This window comes from Crinia signifera, chromosome 4, assembly GCF_055691185.1.
Source record: "Crinia signifera chromosome 4, ASM5569118v1, whole genome shotgun sequence".
NCBI lineage: Eukaryota > Metazoa > Chordata > Amphibia > Anura > Myobatrachidae > Crinia > Crinia signifera.
Genome location: NC_139220.1, coordinates 122,598,136 through 122,613,931, shown reverse-complemented (window position 1 = coordinate 122,613,931; position 15,796 = coordinate 122,598,136). Strand labels below are relative to the sequence as shown.

General features: G+C 44.7%; 1 protein-coding gene across 7 annotated transcripts in view; it reads left to right on the top strand.

Annotated features, from left to right (window-relative positions):
- MGAT4C (MGAT4 family member C) overlaps positions 1–15,796 on the top strand; it is a 146,059-nt gene that overhangs the window by 85,941 nt on the left and 44,322 nt on the right. For 5 of the 7 annotated variants that reach the window (XM_083182350.1, XM_083182353.1, XM_083182352.1 and 2 more), the window contains one exon: positions 46–151. The exons of the other annotated variants lie outside the window; for them this stretch is intronic. The gene's annotated coding sequence lies outside the window, so the exon portion shown is untranslated. The remainder of the gene's footprint in view (positions 1–45; positions 152–15,796) is intronic. 7 annotated transcript variants of the gene reach the window in all.

The following is a 15,796-nucleotide window of genomic DNA, read 5'->3' as shown; positions in this document are numbered from 1 at the left end:
ATTGTGGCAAATATATATAGTGATTTATTTGTTTCTTACCTACAGTATCAAGTCTCTGAGGGTGATGGCATCCAATTTTCCTGTTTCCCAATAACACTGATGCTTACACAACTGTATCTTATGAAAACATATGTGAGAAGTAAAATAAAAGGTAAAATATACTTTTTCATTGAATATTCTTTTTCTGTATTTTGGTAATAGGTTTCATTGTTGTCAATTACAGATCAGCATTTTGCCATGCTTGTGGTTAGAATACATTCCACCCATGTATCGAGATGCTGGTCTTTCTAAACACTTGCATCCCAAGCAGGGCAATTTTTGAGCAGGCTCCAGCAGGAACTGAGGCCCTTATTCTAGTTCTCTCTTTCTGACAAAATATTTCTTAGATGGACAAAACCATGTGCACTGCAGGTGAGGCAGGTGTAAAACCCCACCCAAATCTAATTATCTCTGTACAAGTAACACCTGCCTCACCTGCAGTGCACATGGTTTTGTCCATCTAAGAAATATTTTGTCAGAAAGAGTGAACTAGAATAAGGGCCACAGTTCCTGCTGGAACCTGCTCAAAAATAGCCCTGATCCCAAGCACCAGGATGCCATTACCATCCCCTCAATACCAGTTAACATTGAATAAAATAAATTCTACAGTAATTCTCCAGACTTATAGATCTGTATCTATTGCTCATTTAGAATGACCCTATTTCAGAGGTGGAGACATATGACTCTGTGTCTTTTGGAAATGGTCCATTTGCAAGTTATACAAAGCCCTTCCTTGGTCTACTTCTATGGGGTATATTTACTAAGATGGGAGTTCTATTGAACATGGGATGTTGCCCTTAGCAACCTATCAGATTCTACTTCTTATTTATTTATAACCTTCTAGAAGATAATAGATTGAATCTCATTGGTTGGTATGTGCAACATCCATTCTACTATAGAACTCCCATCTTAGTAAATTTACCCCAAAGTGTTTGATTGTGCAAAGACTGAGACCACCCTGGTTCTCCATTCTAAAAAAACAGGGTGACATTCCCCCATTTCTAGGAATGCAGCCCTCCTCTGCCACCTCCGCAACCCCTCACCACTACCTGATAATTGGAAATGTACATTCCGCACTGAATCAGGCCCTATGGCAATTATACGTTTATGATTTACTGTTCCAAGTACTTGTGATTTGGGCAAAAAAGAACTGGCAGCTAAGATACAGAAGGCAATTGTCAAAAATACTGTAAGTTAAGGGAGCTTTGAATACTCAGTAGGCATGATTATGAGGTGGTAGTTAACCAAAAAAACAGCAAGTTCTGTTCATCTGGAACAAACCCTGTTGCAATACAAGTCATGCTAATACATTTTATTTTTTGCATACAGTATAAATACTGACTACATTTGCATGTAGCCCTCAAATGCCTGACAGCTTTATTTTTACACTTCAATATAGATTTGATTGCAGACACACCCCACCCAGTTTAAATCTGCCCCACTTGTTGTACCACATGATTTTACCAGGGTGTACAGTTGCTTGCTATTTTTCTGCTTTACTGGAACCTCAGACTTAGGCCCCATGTTCTCATTTTCCCTAGTAAAGTAGACACTATAATGACATTGCGCTACTTTGTTCACATCTCTTATATATTTAGCCAGATCTGTCACTCATCCCCTTTGTAGCTAACGTTCCCGCCCAGCGTCATACACAAACCCCCCCCCCCCCCCCCTAGTAGGGAAAAGACCAGTGTTTTATGTGTATAACATTTTCATGTTTATAACGTTCCACCCCCTTGACATCACCTCCCCCCGCCCAGCCAGGGCTACAGTACACACCCACCATCCACCATTACTCCACAGCCACCATCCACCATTACTCCTGGACCCCCCCCCTCTGCCAGCACCCCCCTGGACCACGCGCTTCCCCTCCCGTGATTCGCGGGACCCCCGCGACCCCCCCTCTGCGATTCGCGGGACTCCCGCGACCCCCCCTCCCGCTAATCGCAGATCCCCGCACACCCCCCCCACAATTTGCAGACCCCCTTCCAGCAATTCCACCCCCCAGCGGCACCCCGAGACACCGCTCCCACATTTCACGTACCCCCGTGACAATGGGGGATCCTGTACTGCCACAAGCAGGTGCCACCCCTAGGTGGGAAATCCGGCCCTGGCTGCCACGCTGCAGGTTCCCCCACTGCCAGAAGTGACCCCACGGTCCTCTGCACCAGCGCCACAACTTTTATCAATGTCTTGCCCACATACCACTATTATACAGCCTCCTGCTCTCATGCACCCTCACTCCCTCCCAGTGGGAGGAGACTCTCACCCACTGCCAGGAGCTGCATACTGTCCCCCACCCTCCTCCAGTTCTAGGGATGCCCATCGACCATCAATGATTTCAAATAATCAATGATTTATGGCCGATGTTGAATACTTTTGCCATCGATGTGGGAGGACCAGATGGTTCCCTACAGCGATGGCAAAGGAGAACCGATCAAGTTTCAAAAATTTTTAAGGTGCCGGGACACGGAGCATAGCTCCGCCCCCCACACCCGGAAATCCCTCCACCAAGTTCTGATTGACCCACAGCCTATTCAGTCAGATATAATTGATGACCATCAATAGCTACAACAATAGATGGTTATCCAAGTAATATGTTACTACTATCGATGGCAGGGTGCAAAATCGCCATCAATGGCAACCATCGATGGCGTCTGCACCAATGCCTATCCCTACTCAGCAACAGCCAAAAACCTTTACTACCCCTATGCCCACACACCTCTATCACTGCCCTGCCTCCTGTTCTCCTGCCCCGTAACTTCCGACAGTGGGGACCCGCTCACCCTGTGTTGCCCACATTCCCCTATCATGCTTTACCACCCAGCCTCCTGCTCTCATGCACCCTAACTCCCACCCAGTAGGAGGAGACACTGACTCAGGGGCACCGTCCTGTACTCCTGTGCTGCCATGCTGGACACTCACTCACTGGCAGAAGCTGCACAGTGTCCCCCACCCTCCTCTTCAGTCCCCCATATGCCCACACACCCCTATCACTACCAGCTTCCTGCATTCATGAACCGTAACTTCCACCACTGGGGAGTCGCTCACGCTGTGTTGCGCACATACCCCTACCATGCCTCATAGCCCAGCCTCCGGCTCTCATAGTGATAGGGGTGTCACTACCAGCTTCCTGCTTTCCTGAACCGTAACTTCCACCACTGGGGAGTCGCTCACGCTGTGTTGCCCACATACCCCTATCATGCCTTATAGCCCAGCCTCCTGCTCTCATTCACCCTAACTCCCACCCAGTAGGAAGAGACACTGACTGAGGGCCACCGTCCTGTACTCCTGTGCTGCCACGCTGGACCCTCACCCACTGGCAGAAGCTGCACAGTGTCCCCCACCCTCCACTTTAGTCCCCCTTATGCCCACACACACCTATCACTACCCAGCCTCCTGTTTTCCTGTGTCGTGACCTCCGCCAGTGGGGAGCCGCCGACTCAAAAACACCCTACTATACTATTGCACACACACACACACACCTCAACAACACGCACGCACCCCCCCCACACCCACACATGTCACTGTACCCTCCACACTATTAATGTACATCTTACTCTGTAACCGCTTTTTAATTAAACAAAAAAATACACACCCCCTTCCAAATCATATGCTCTCTATTTAACACATTTCACCTATAACTCAAGTTGCAATACATCTTTCATACAATTCTAACCATATTTCACACAATACAAACGTTCACAAATTAAGGGGGCGCAGCCCTTACGCTGGTGTGAAGAGCGTCCATAGGGCGCGATGAATCACCTAGTTTTAATATATTATCCACCTCAAACACGAACAAACTGTCAGTGGCTGGAGATGGGCCAGGCTTGGCCCCAGTCTCAGGCATTACTGCATGCTGGATATGCTCCAACAATAGCAATGGCTGAACTGTTTATGTGAAAACTATTTATTTATAAAGTTGTTATATTGAATAAATGAATTTCCATATTGATTTTAGTCAGCAAATGCTTTTATTCAATAAACTCTATTCTAAGAACATTGTACAAGGTAGAAGGTTGACATCAGTTAAAATGTGTTCTCATATGAATATTTTGAGCATCTTTAAGTTATTAAGTTTACATTGCAGTAAGTCAACATAAACAAATACTTATAAAACCACCAGACAAGTGGCCACCTTCCCTTCTAAAGCTATAACTACAGTATCATCTGATTTAACAGGTTAGGCTGGTCAAACTGTAACATGGAAATAAACAGCATCATAATGCAATAAAGATTTACTCCCCCTGTTCCTGCATGAGTCACCCACTATTGTTGTATAGTCCCCCGATCCTCCTGAAGAATGGGCATCCTTCCATCATTCTGCCCACTTCTTAGTTAATCTACACAGTCTATATATACAAATTGCAGAATGTTAGCCCCATTCCATTGCTATTTTCCTCCAAATAGGAGGTGCAACAATAAGCCTGCCCCTGTCACTGCACACCTGTATCTCCTCTCCAGGCATCTTCCCAAGAGGAAGATAGCAATGTACTGTAGGTACTGTAAGTAAGTGTTGCAGCCCATTCACCAAAGCTAAATCCACAATTGGAGGATGGAAGTGTTGACAACATGGCTCACTCCACCAAGGACTCTTGATACTACTATGTAGCTGTATAAACAAGGGATTTTAATGGCACACCTGTGCTGTGGGTAGCAGTGTACCAGCTATAAGCCAGTGGTGCCCAGTCCTTGGCGCAGTTTCTGCAATCTTTCCAGTGATCAGTATCCTTTCCTCCAGGACAGCCAGCACTAAGGTAACCCTGCAGCCAAATGCATTTGTATATACCTCACTTTGGGTGACTATCCCCTCCTCTCCTAAGGGGTGGCTTACACTTAATTGGGTCCTGAGGACCCAGCAAACCACTTCCACAGGGGATTTACCCCACATCATGGATTACCCAATCAAATAACAGCTGATTTTCCTGCTTTCCAGCTATTGCTGGTCAGAGGTGTTTCACCCTGCCAGAATTAAATAAGTTGTTTGCAGAGTAAGCTGACATGGTCATGAAAAGTTCACCTCCTATCCCTACGCATACAGCTATAAGGCTGAGGGGTAATACTATATAACTCCTGGAGTGGCCTGTACCCTTTTAAAAAATGTATATGTGGGTATTACAAGCCCTATAATACAGAAATAGCCACGCTCATCTAGCCCGTTGACCCGCCGTCCTGGCTGCCTTGGTTCGCCATGAGAAATGTCCCATTATGGTGCACAATTTGTACTATGGCAAAAGCATGTAATTGCATTGCTTTGCAGCTGGGTGGTGATTGCTCCACTAATGAAATGTAAAGTGCTGTGATGTATATGTGATGCACCATCGCCATTCATTAGCTGCCTTTGCTTCCACTTTTCCATGTCAAGCTTAGCTCCATAGGGGTGGGCTCCCCCATAGCCAATATTCTGGGCCTGACAACATGATGTACAGTAATTATTCTACGTAATCTCTCAATCAGCCCCTGCGACTCAGTGGGGAAATGTATGCCAAGCTTAATTATGTAAGGGTGGGCTAAGCTCAGCAAACTGAAATAGCATGTATATGTAGCATACAAAAAAATGGTGGCTGCTGAGACAACTAGAATTAATAGTATTTACATTGAATGGTTCTTTTAATTTAATAATTTTGCTTGCATTGTGACAAACCCCAAGCATAGCCCCGAATGTAATTTGCTTTTATTTATTGATTTACAGTTCCTGATATAATGCAGCATAATCCATTGCACTCCATTGTACATAAAGCTTCCAGGTGCTTGCATTAAATGTGAATGAGATGACAGGTCTTTGGTATAGTGGCCCTCATGGCCTAACAGTTACAGCCACAGCAATATATGTTTTTTTGGTTCATTATATTATATTAAGATTTTTTCTTTACACCCAGTCAGTTTCCCTCAGAGAGCATTCTACTGTATGCATTTGGACTCTGCTCCTCCGTTTTCATGGGTGTGGTATAACACACCAACAGTCGGGATTCCGACAGTCATTACCCCGACGTCGGAATCTCGACTGCACAGCGGGGGGAGCGCAACAAAGCCCCTTGCGGGCACAGTGGCTCGCTGCACTCGCCACCTATTTTATTCTCCCTCTATGGGGGTCATGGACCCTCACGAGGGAGCAGTCAGGATTCTGACGTCAGGGTAATGACTGTCGGAATCCCGACTGTTGGTAAATCGTCCGGTACCTGTTTTCATAGCCATGTTCCCCTGACGTTAAACGTTATGCTTTGCCACTCTCAGCTCACATTGGTCGCTACACCACTAGTTGACCTCGCAGTGTGCCACAATGTACCATAGCAAAACGCAAACGGGCAGATCGGAAAGTGGTCACCTCATTTCAGTGATAGAGACTCTACCATATAGCAAAGCCATTTACAGTCTAGCGCATCATTGCCCCCTCAGCATCGCTAATTTCGTTCCCCCCCCCCCCCGCACCCTGATTGCTCACTGTCAACCTCTGCTTATTCATTGCTGCTTCTAGGACCACAATGCATACTGTATATGTGTTTACAAAACAGTTGGTCACAGTAGCTCGACAGGTGTCAATGAGATGACATGCTTACAATACAGTAGCTCTAATGGCCTAGTGGTTAAGTCCACAGTGTGCCATGTGCAAACACTATGGTTCATATCCTGCTTATGAACAATTTTTTTTATTCTACTGTTTTATTGTTTTATATTTGTACATTAAAATGACTCTATCCTGTATTAACATTTTGCTTCCACAAGACTTTTGCACATAATTTGGGATGCAAAAAAAAAAAAAAAAGCCTGGTCAGTTTATCCCATAGCTGGGCTCCTACCCCCAGACATTAAACTCTATACATTGCCACTCTCAGCAACAGACATTGGAAGGTGGTCATGAAACCTCATTTCAGTGTAAAGATTCTATGGCAAAACCATTTGGACAGTGAGCTCAGCCCAGCGCATCATTGCTCTCCCCCTCAGCCTCAGCCTCGCTGACTTCATTCCCCCCTCACCCTGGAATCTCACTGCACCTTCCCCTCCTTCAGTAAACCTCCATCTCTTCATTGCCACTACTAAGGATGCAATGCAATGCACTCCATAGCAAAGCCATTTACAAATTGAGCTTAGTCCAGCACATGCTCTGTGCCAGCACCTCATGCCCCCTCCTGCTCAACATTGCTGACTTCAATCCCCCCCCCCACACCCTGGAAACTCACTGCCCCCCCCCCCCTCTTAGTCAGCCTAAATGTCTTCATTGCTGCTTCTAAGGCCACAATGCAGTCTCTAATTGCAACTGTATCTGCATAACACATAATGCCACACAGTTTAGCTAGGAAAGACTGTATCAAAAAATTTTAGGCAGAAAAAATCACATGGGCATTCTATATATCGTTTTAGTGTGCATAAGCTGCTTGGGTGTCTATTACCCCTTTCACACTGTACAAACAACCCAGATCCAATCTGGGTCTCTGTGCAGTGTAAAAGGGCCACTTAGAAAAACCCGGGACCAACAATCTGGCATTCTGTTCAGCGACCCGGGTCCCATTTAGACTATAGGGAGGAGGCAGCATCAGCTCCAAGCACTGACTCCTCCCCTGTCCCCTGAAGACATGCCACAGCTCTGCCCCACCCTTGTGTGCTCAAGCTGAGGGGAGCTTCACCTTGCAAATGTTGGCTCGCTCTCAGGATGAACCCATGTCCAAATTCCAGGTGCAACCCGGCATTTGCGGTGTGAAACGGGTTTAATTAGCATCCCGATGTACAGAACATGCATTTAATGATATATGACATGACTAAAAGCACAATTACATACATTGGGCTACAGTATATTTCTGGACTGTTTGTCATTGGAGACCTCAAGCATGCGTAATAGTGATTTTTCGGTACTTATGTAGTATATGGGCTGCCGATTTTCTGATTGTATGCCTTACCTTAAGGCATACAATCAGATGCAATTCGACGCGATTTTCGGCAAAATCGCATCGAATCGCATCCAATATCGCATGCGATGCAATGCGATTTTGCATAGGATTCAATGTTAACAAGGTCCTGTTCATTTCCCCACTATTCAAGTGGGCATGGAGTTGGATATAAACCTGTGGCGAGCGTAGCGAGCCACCGAGCCCGAAGCGTGGCGAGCCCCGCGAGGGGACGCAGATTTCTTAAAAAGTATTCTCTGTCCCCTCGCGGGGGTCGCTATGCTCGCCACGCTTCGGGCTCAGTGGCTCGCTACGCTCGCCACAGGTTTATATCCAACTCCATGCCCACTTGGATAGTGGGGAAAGGAAAAGGACCCCTTTTTCCCATTGAATTCTATGTTAAAATGGACTCAGACCATTTTAACATTGAATCCTATGGAAAAATCGGGACCATCGCATCGCATACGATTTGGTCGCATGCGATGCGATGCTACCGATATGACCCGATTTCTAAATCGGACGCCCAGATACTACATAAGTACCGATTTTTTAGGGGATCCATATATTTGGGTCTTTATATTTCTTAAAAATGCTTGATAATTCAATTGTTTTCTTACATAACAATATATTATTCTATAGTTGCCTATACTCTATGCATTAAAATCTTTCCTTGTGAATAATCCATTTTTACTGTATTGGATGGTAAAAAACAAAGTCCTTATTTTATAATTACATTTGCACATAAATCATGCAAACCAGCTGGTTGTGTTTAAACCATGATTGCTCCATGTGCTCTCATCTAATGAACATACTATTCATCTGTATGATTAGTATCAGCATAGCCAAAACAAGCGATTACAAAAATAAAATAAAAAAATACAAAAAAAAATCCTATTTATTAAATGTCTTTTTGACTATTAATCAATGGGCTCAGAAGCATTGCTGTCTAAATGGTGTCGCCACACTATATAAAATGGACTCTACGTGGATAGTGGGGGTATGAAAAGGTCTAAATGGTGTCAGAAAATATAAAATATTTTTTTTTTTTTAAATAACAGACCTTTATCCCACCACTGATTTTGTCGGTACTTGTTTCCTAGCATGGCGCCCGTCGTAGGTGATCGCATACCTTAAGTTAAGGTTTCTGGACCCGACCGACGCGATTTTAGGGCTATTTTTAGCCTTTTCACCGACAATTAAAAAATCGCGTCCATCACATGCCTTAAGTTAAGGCATGTGATGTGACCGATGCGATGGACGCGATTTTACATAGGGAACAATGTTAAATGGGCCAATGGACCCGATTTTTCATTGTATACCCACCCTTTTGGGTATTTTACATGAAAAATACCCCCCCCCATTGTTAACGCCACCCCACAATGAACGGCAACCCGAAGCGTGGCTAGCGCAGCTAGCCCGCGAGGGTGTCCTCCGACCTTTTCATACCCCCACTATCCACGTTGGCGTGGAGTCGATTTTATATAATGTGGCGAGCGCAGCGAGCCCCTCGAAGGGACGCGTAATACCTGTGAAGTAATGCTTCGGGCTCGGTGGCTCGCTGCACTATAAACCGCTGCGCTCGCCACGCTTCAGGTTGGCGTTGATCGTGGGGTGGCGTTAACAATGGGGGGGCATTTGACCCATCAGGGTTGGGAAACAAGAAAAATTGGAGTCTGGGGGCCATTTAACATTGGGGCCAATGTAAAATCGGGTCTCAGGGACCATTTTACATTGATTCCAATGTAAAAATCGCGTCAATCGCATCGCATGCGATTTGGTTGCATGCGATGCAATCGACGTGATTTCGGGGGGTCCCGATGTATACAATTTTTATCGCTGGCGCCGTGCTAGGAAACAAGTACCATTTTGTCATATTACAGATGTGTCGTTTCTCATCTGACGACCAATCATTTGCCATAAGCTTATGAATTGCGACAGTATTACTCATAGCTTTCCACCTTAGCCCTGAGGTGCATTCGAAGCATGCATTCCTATAGAAGTGGATGCATACACATGTCCGCGCACACCCACAGCCACGATAATCACGGCAAAAGAGTTGCATTTGCTGCAGTTAGCTTAGTTAGTTGAGACAGGACGCATCTGTATGTAATTTTCAAGGTGAAACTAGGTGACTGTTTCAAAACACTATTGCATTGCTGCTGCTATGTGAAAATAATGCCTCCTTAGTTGCAGCCATCGACTGTCTTAATCAAGCTGGCCATACACTATTGTGATGAATCACAGCAGTTTATAGCCATCTGATCGCCCGCGTGCTCTATAGTATTCAAATAAATATGATATTGACTTCTATTACATTGGTACCAACAGAGCATGGGGAAGCATGCTGGGTATTTTTTTTGCGGTAACAAGGAGAAGATTTCAAGTGTTGTTTGTGCCAGCAGCCACTATGGAGCAATTCAAGTGTTTCTTTGAGAAATGTAAAGCTGTGTACACACGGGGGCAATAGGGGTTGATATCGCTGGGAATATGGTCACTGGCGACCATATTGCCAGTGATGGGAGTGTGCCCCGGCGATAAATCGCCGGGTGCGCGCTCCCGTTTTCAGCCCCGTTCTAATCGCTGGCAAGCTCCTGCGACCAGCTGATTACCTCGGCTGCTCCTTCGGCAGTGGTTCCCTTTCATCAGTGACCATCTCTAGTGGCTGATGAAAAGATGAAACTAAGCAATATATTGCTCAGCCATATATTCCTAGCAATATATGGCTGAGCAATATATCTCCCTCGTGTGTACACAGTTTTAAGGTGCATACACACGGGGCAATATGATCGCTGGCAATATATTGCTAGCAATATATTGCTCAGCAATCATATTGCCCCGTGTCCCGTTTTCATCTGCGACCAGAGATGGTCGCAGATGAAAATTTAAACACTGCTGGGTGAAGAGGCAGGGGATGTCGCTGGTCGGAGGAGCATGCTCCTCCGACCAGCGACCATTCAGGGGCTGAAAACGGGAGCGCGCACCCGGCGATTTATCGCTGGTGCACACTCCAATCACTGGCAATATGGTCCCACAGCGACCATATTCCCAGCGATTTCAGCCCCTATCGCTGTCGTGTGTACACAGCATTAGTGTTGCTCCATTCAAGAATCCACAGCTGCAGGCACTGACATTACTGTTATGCCGTTGTATCATTCTGACAGGCTGGTAACTAGTTTATGTATAATAGGGTGCCAGCTTGTATGCAGATCAGATGCCTGGCTTTGACATCTGATATAAATAAAACATAGTTGCCTAACATCCTGCATTCTCCCTGAAATAGCAGCAATCTCCCTCTCTCCCTCATCAGTCTAGCAATCTCCCTCATTTCACCTAGCCCAGATTACACTGTTACATGTTTGGGGGAAAAAAGGATTGATTGAGAGATAGATACATTTGCATTGTATCATCTGCACCCATTCCCAGCACTTCAGCAAGTATAGTAGCTCTTACTAACTGCTCTGGGGCTCATCTACATTGGTATATAAGTAATTTTAAAAGATTCCTCTCAGATGTAGCAGTATACAGCCACGCTTCTAGGTGCCACGTTCACAGACTCTTTTCACAATCTCTCCATATATGGAACTAGACACACCCTTTGGAAGGAGCATGACATGCCCCCTCAATGGGTCGCTTTGCAAAATTCTATTACCAACTATGATCTCCCTGAAACTAGTTTTCAAAAGAAGGCAAGTATGACATAAAAATGGTACAACTGCAAGTTAACAAAGAATTTGTAATATGTTATTTATGCTTACTGCTTTACCAGACCTCAATAAGCTGTGTTTCTATAAAATGCCACACAGTGTAATGTGAAGTACTGTACTGTATTTAATGTCAATATAATACTTTTTACATTTCTATAAGTTAAACACTGTTGAATAGAGGCTCCTATGCAGATAATAAATGTAAAGGAAGATGTCCATCTGCTTTGCCCTACCTATACAAGCAAAAGAAAACAAAAATACAATTTTTATTACTGGAAAATCCTCAGTCCTGCTAAAACAGCTCTCACACCACAGAGACAGAGGGATAGATTAAATTTATAACGAATAGACCCAGCTGGTAAATCAACAGGAGATAGCCTGCAAAGCCAGAGGTGGAATCAGGCTGTCAGGCGCTTCCTGATTTCCTTTTAAACTCTGGAAATATTTCAGGTTTTATTAAAACAGTGAAAATCAAAATGGTTTTCAGTTACAGCAAACAAAAGATTGGAGCTTCTCATCTAGGAGAGCAATAAATATATATTTTCACTATATAAAACTGCTTGCCCGTACTATTTCAGTTTAAGGTTCTGCTAACACACTGTACAGAATTCTATGATGAATGAGAGAACACACCACACATACAGAAAACACTCAGTACCTCTCTACACGACCAATTCCAAGTTGGACAAAATGCTCTGTTCCTGGACGTCCATTATTTTTGATTGCCATCGTCTGTGGTGAAATACTGTTCTTATCAATTAACTAGCTCAACACAGGTGATGGCAATCATAGATTAAGAGGGAAGTCCAAAAACAGATCATTTTTAGCTGCTTTTTCTGTTTGTGGGGTGCAGGGTCTCTGCAGATCCATGTGGTCTAGTCATCTGCATTTAACCTGCTGAAAATGGCCCTACAAAAATGGACACAGATGCAAGAGTTCGTACAGTACCTTTAGTGTCTTGCAAGCATGTATCCCCTAGCAACAGGCAAGAAACCCCTGACAATGAGAATATAACCCCTGGCAATGAGCATGAAACTCCTAGCAACCAGCAAGAACCCCATGCCAATGATCCTGAAATCCCTGGCAGTGAGCATGAAACTTCTGTCAATAAGCATGTATGTAATAAAAAATGAATGAACATATGGGGGGTGCCCCATTTTTTTTTTTTTTTGACAGAGGAGTGCAAAATTTCTAGTTAAGCCACTGGTATAACTAGAGATGAGCAGGTTCGGTTCCTAGACCACCGAACCCCCCTCAACTTACCTGAACTGGGTCGGCTCACAGACGGCACGATCACTGAACATCATTATCCTGCTGTAGGTTTCCTGTGAGTTTTGGTTCCTTTATAAGTCCCGGTGATTAGTTCTATTTTCATTCTGAGGATTTTAGACAGCATGGACTTGTCCGTGCTGTCTGCTGCTGTGGCGGGGGGCTACTGAGGGGATGGAAACTGCAAGCTACTATAGGGACAACTAGAGCTGCTATGCTGCTATAGGGGACAACTACAAGCTGCTTTGGGGGACAACTAGGGCTACTGTGAGGGACTACTAAGGGGGGCATTATTTAAGAAAAAATCTTAAAATATATATATTTTTTTTCCTGCAGGGGTGCTGCTATGTGTGCCATATAAGTCCAGGGCTGCTGACAAGTGTGCCAAATCAGTCCAGGGCTGCTGTCATGTGTTCCATATCAGTCCAGAGGTTCTGCCATTTGTGTCATATAGCTCTAGTGTTGCTGTCATGTGTGCTGTATAATCCCAGGGGTGCTGCCATATCAGCCCAGGGGTGCTGCCATATGTGCTGTTTAATTCCAGGGTTGCTACCATGTGACCTGTATCAGTACATGGTTGCTGCTATTTGTACTGTGTAATTCCAGGGTGCAGCCATGTGTGCTGTAGCAGTTCAGGGCTGTGGTCATGTCTGTCATATCAATCCAAGGGTGCTGCCATGTGTTCTGTACAAGCCCAAGAGTGCTGCTAATTGTGCCATATCAGGCCAGGGGTGCTTCCCAGTGTGCCATAAAAATCCAGGGGTGCTTCTTTTTGTTTTATTTAAAAAAAAAATGGTTTTATTATTGCAAGGGTGCTGCTAAGTGTGCCATATCAGTCAAGGGGTGCTGCTCAGTTGTCCTTAGCAGTCATGGGGTGCTACTCAGTGTGCCATCTAAGTCCAGGGTTGCTGCCCTTATTTTATTAAAAGAAAAAAGGGGTTGTTTTTTACTGCAAGGGTGCTGATAAATGTGTCAGTCTAGGGGGGCTGCTGAGTATGCCATTACAGTCTAGGGATGCTGCCATGTGTGCCGTGTAATTCCAGGGGTGCTGCCATGTGCCGTATAATTCCAGAGGTGCTGCCATGAGTCCCATCTCAGCCCATGGGTGCACCCATAGTATACTGTCAAAAATTCTGTGTGTGATTGTTTGGCCTTCACCCAGCATTATACAAGCTGCGTATTAAAAATGAATTAATGAATGTACGTTTGTGTGGGTACTCTTTACCTAGATTGGCGCCCATCGCGGGCATGTTTTGTGGATTTTTTTTTTATATATATATTTTTATTGGATTGGTCTGATGGTTTGATCCATTTTTTGCAAATAAAGTGACTAAATTTTTAAAGCTAACGCAAATCACGTGGCTTCATTTTGGAGAAATTATTTCCCTACAAATCCTACAGACTTATTGAATATATTGTCCCTGCGCTGTGGTCAGCCCGTTTACATATTGTTTTTGCATTCCTTATTGAAAGTGTATTGGGATTGAGCCTTTCCAATTTGGGCTAAACAGCAGCAGGGGAAAAAGCACTTGAGACTGTTTGGACTGCTTTTTTCCTTAAACAGCAGAAATCCATTCACAGCTATACAACAAGCCATGATTTTGGAAACTAATTTCTCTGCTGTGCAAGGTGCTGAAACCCTTTGAAGTAGCCACCTGTGAAGTGAGTGCCGAGACTGCTAGTCTGAGCCAGGTGGTTCCCTTAACTAGGCTTTTGGAGAATCAACTTGAGAAATTGAAGGAGAAGATCAAACAAGGCCCATGCGCAAAATATGCTGGACCTGTAGATCAAGTCCTTTTTGTCTTCCACGGGATACACAGGTTGACAATATGTTGAGAGCGGAACACTACATTTTGGCAACCGTGCTTGCTCCAAGGTTCAAGTCTTATGCTGTGTCTTTTTTTTTCCAACTGACACAGATCTTAAGACATGCAAAGAGCTCCTGGTGAACAAGTTGGCAGCTGAAGTGACATCTCCTCCTTCAATTTCGCAAGAATCTGCTGGTAAAAAATGGCATTTTCCAAAAACATCTAGTGGGGGTGAAAAGCAGTCCACAAAAACACCTTTTTTGACATCTGGTCGGGTCTAAATGAATTGCGCAGTATCAGTGACACCTCTAGCGTAACTACTCTATCAGATACTGTCACCATGCAGAGGTTAGTGGAGGACTATTTTCAGGACAGCATCATTATAGGCATGTCAGAGAGTCCTTTAACATACTGGAAAGAAAAAAGTCAATATGGAGGCCCTTGTACAGGCTGGCTTTGTATTACTTAAGCTGCCCACACGCCAGTGTATACTCAGAGAGAGTGTTTAGCACTGCTGGGAACCTTGTGAGTGATCGGCGTCAAAGGCTACTTCCTCAAAAAGTTGAAAAAATTATGGTAATAAAAATGAGCTACAAATTTCACGAGGAAGACCTTTCCCACCAATTCCATCGCAAAACACAGACATCACTCGTGGAGGATTCCAGCGGTGGTGAACTGATATTGTGTGATGATGATGACTCCAAGGATGTACACACTGATGAGAGTGAAGATTAGGATGGCGAATGATGACATCATTCAGTCTGTGGGGGCCCAAACGAACCAGTCATATTAGTCACTGGTGTGGCAGTCCCTCAGGCTTAAATTACTGGTTTGTCAAGTGCCCAATGTCCTATTTGCAACCTAAGGGTGGGTGGGCAGGCCCAGGGACAATTCCACCTTGCGCCTCTTCTTTTTTCTTGAGATTCTTCTTCTTATATGATGCGCTATTTTGAGCATTGTTCTTTTATTGTAGGGGCCCAAACGAACCAGTCATTTCAGTCACAGGTTTGGCAGTCCCTCTGACTGAAATGACTGGTTTGTGTTCAAGTGTGCAATGTGCATGTCCTTTTTTACAAGCTACGGGTGGGTGGGT